Raw genomic sequence first — 3,705 nt, forward strand, 5'->3', positions numbered from 1 at the left:
GATTGCCAGAACTTTGATGTAAATCTACTATCACGATCGGATATAATGGAAATAGGTATTCCATGCCTTGAAACAACTTCCTTTATATACAATCGTAATAGTTTCTCCATTCTATCCGTTTCCTTTATAGGCAAGAAGTGTGCAGACTTGGTGAGACGATCAACAATCACCCAAATGGTGTCGTATCCCCAGGCAGTCTTTGGTAACTTCGTGATGAAATCCATGGTAATACCATCCCATTTCCATTCTGGGATTTCTGGTTGTTGAAGTAACCCTGACGGCTTCTGGTGTTCAGCTTTGACTTTGGAACAAGTTAAACATTCCCCAACATATGTTGCAACGTCTGTCTTTAAATTAGGCCACCAATAATGTGTCTTAAGATCTTGGTACATCTTTCCAACTCCAGGATGTATCGAGTATCTTGTCTTATGTGCCTCATTTAATATCAACTTCCTTAATCCACCCAACTTCGGTACCCAAATACGATTTGCAAAATATCGAATTCCATCTTCCCGCATAACGAGTTGCTTCTCATACTTCTTCATTATTTCATTTCCTATATTTTCTTTAGTAAGTGCTTCTCGTTGAACTTCTTTGATTTGTGAGTTGAGATTCATGCGAATTTTTATGTTCATCGCTCGTACTCGAATTGGTTCTCGTTCCTTTCTGCTTAAAGCATCGGCCACCACGTTCGCCTTCCCGGGATGATAACGAATTTCACAATCATAGTCGTTTATTAACTCGACCCACCTACGTTGTCTCATGTTCAGCTGTTTCTGATCAAAAATATGTTGAAGGCTTTTATGATCAGTAAACACAGTGCATTTAACCCCATACAAGTAGTGTCTCCATATCTTCAATGCAAACACGACTGCTCCCAGTTCTAGATCATGCGTCGTATAATTCCGCTCGTGAATCTTCAATTGTCGGGATGCGTATGCAATAACTTTCTTTCGTTGCATAAGAACGCAACCAAAACCTTGTCGCGAAGCGTCACAATATATTTCAAAATCATCGTTCCCTTCTGGTAACGATAAAATAGGCGCCGTAGTTAACTTCTTCTTTAGTAATTGAAATGCACTCTCCTGCTCAGAAGTCCATTCATATTTCTTCCCTTTTTGCGTTAACGCTGTCAACGGCTTAGCTATTCGGGAAAAATCTTGAATAAACCTTCTATAATAACCGGCTAAACCCAAAAATTGACGTATCTGCGTTGGTGTCTTAGGAGTCTCCCATTTTTCAATGGCTTCAGTTTTTGCTGGATCAACCTGAATTCCTTTGCTACTAACAACGTGGCCAAGAAATTGAACTTCTTTCAACCAAAAAGCACACTTAGAAAATTTAGCATATAGTTGTTCTTTTCTCAACAACTCTAATATCAACCTTAAATGCTCTTCATGCTCTTGCTCACTCTTGGAATAGATAAGAATATCATCAATGAAAACGATAACAAACTTATCTAAATACGGACTACAAACTCGATTCATGAGGTCCATGAATACAGCTGGCGCATTCGTCAATCCAAACGGCATAACCAAAAATTCGTAATGACCATAACGTGTCCGAAAAGCAGTTTTCGGTATATCTTCTTCTTTGACACGTAATTGATGATAGCCCGACCTTAAGTCAATTTTTGAGTACACACATGATCCTTGGAGTTGATCAAATAAGTCGTCAATTCTCGGTAGTGGATACCGATTCTTGATAGTTAACTTATTTAATTCATGATAATCTATACACATCCTAAAAGATCCATCTTTCTTTTTAACAAATAGAATCGGAGCTCCCCACGGTGAAGTACTTGGTCGTATGAATCCATGATCCATTAATTCTTTTAACTGACTCTGAAGTTCTTTTAACTCGGACGGTGCAAGTCTATATGGAGCACGAGCCACTGGTGCAGCTCCTGGTACTAAATCTATTTGAAATTCTACAGATCTAAATGGAGGTAATCCCGGCAACTTTTCCGGAAAGACTTCAGGAAAATCTCTTGCCACAGGCACGTCATTGATGCTCTTCACTTTTTCCTTTGTTTCGACTTTATTAACATGTGCTAAGATAGCATAGCACCCTTTCTTCAAGCACTTTTGAGCTTTCAAATAACTAATGAGTTTTAGCTTTGAGTTACCCTTCTCTCCATAAATCATTACTGGCGTTTTATCCTTACGAGGAATGCGAATTGCCTTCTTGGCGCACACAACTTCAGCTCCTATTTTGGACATCCAGTCCATGCCGACTATTACATCAAAACTTCCTAATTCTACGGGTATCAAGTCAATTTTAAACGTTTCTCCGGCTAAATTTATTTTACAATCACGGCAAATTTTATCAGCTTTAATTAGTTTACCATTAGCTAACTCAATCATGTACTTAGCATCGAGAGGTAATGATGAACAATTTAATTTAGCGTGAAAGTCTCTACACACGTAACTTCTATCAGCACCAGTATCAAATATAATAGATGCGGATAAGTTATTAATGGTAAACGTACCCGTAACAAGCTCTGGGTCTTCACATGCCTCTTTAGCATTAATAACAAATGCTCTTCCACGTGCAGGTCCGATATTCTTCTCTGGATTCGGGCACTGGCTCTTATAGTGGCCTTGTTTTCCACACCCAAAACAAGTAATGGTAGCCAAAGCAGTTCTATTTGCGTTGGTGGCAGGAGTCTTGGCACCATTTGTATTCGTAACGAGAGCCCTACAATCTTCAGCAAGATGACCCTGTCGATTACATTTGTTGCATACCACACTACAGTAACCAAAGTGATGTTTGTGACATCGGTTGCATAAAGGACTTTGTCCTTTGTAACCAAAACCTGAACCACTACCCGCACCTTTCGGGGTTTCTTGTTTCTTAAAAGTTTGTTGTTGATTACCTCGATCATAGCTTCCATTCCACTTTCTCTTGTTACCTGATACCTTCACATCAGTATTGAATGCTTTCTTATCCAAAATGACCTGATCCATTAGCTCGTTTGCCATGGTTATAGCTTCATGAATTGTCTTAGGTTTCGATGCTGTAACATTTGCCTTGACCTTTTTGGGCAAACCATCTTTGTACATTTCAATCTTCCGTTCTTCGGTTGGAACCAATTCAGGACATAGCAAAACTAATTCCATGAATCGCTGATTGTAGTTGGTGATTTCAGTACCAATAACCTTCAGACTTCGTAACTCATCTTCCAACTTCCTAACCTCGTTCCTTGGACAATATTCATTGATTAACATTGTTTTGAATTCTTCCCACGGAGTATCATAAGCTACATCTCCTCCTACAGCCTTCACATAATTTTTCCACCACGTGAGTGCACTATCTTGTAAAGTGCACGATGCGTATTTGGTCATGTCCTTTTCAACACAACCACTGATTTTGAACACAGTTTCCATCTTTTCTATCCACCGGGTTAAACCGATCGGTCCTTCTGTTCCACTGAATGATGAGGGCTTGCAAGCTTGAAAAGTTTTGTAAGTGCACCCCACACGAGGATTTGGGTTAACTGCAGCACCTCTTGCAGCCTCGACCCATAACATTCTGTCGTTCACTCGCTGATTGATGAGTTCCTGGATTTCTTGTTCCGTCATTCGGTTCAATCGCGCCATATTCTTCTATAAGAATGAAAAGAAAATAATTATTCACATGGAATATTATAGATGTAGTGTATATTTACAGTACATTATAGCTTATTAATAATATGAACCAGGT

The sequence above is a fragment of the Rutidosis leptorrhynchoides genome, chromosome 3 (genome assembly GCF_046630445.1).
Source record: "Rutidosis leptorrhynchoides isolate AG116_Rl617_1_P2 chromosome 3, CSIRO_AGI_Rlap_v1, whole genome shotgun sequence".
Classification (NCBI taxonomy): Eukaryota; Viridiplantae; Streptophyta; class Magnoliopsida; order Asterales; family Asteraceae; genus Rutidosis; species Rutidosis leptorrhynchoides.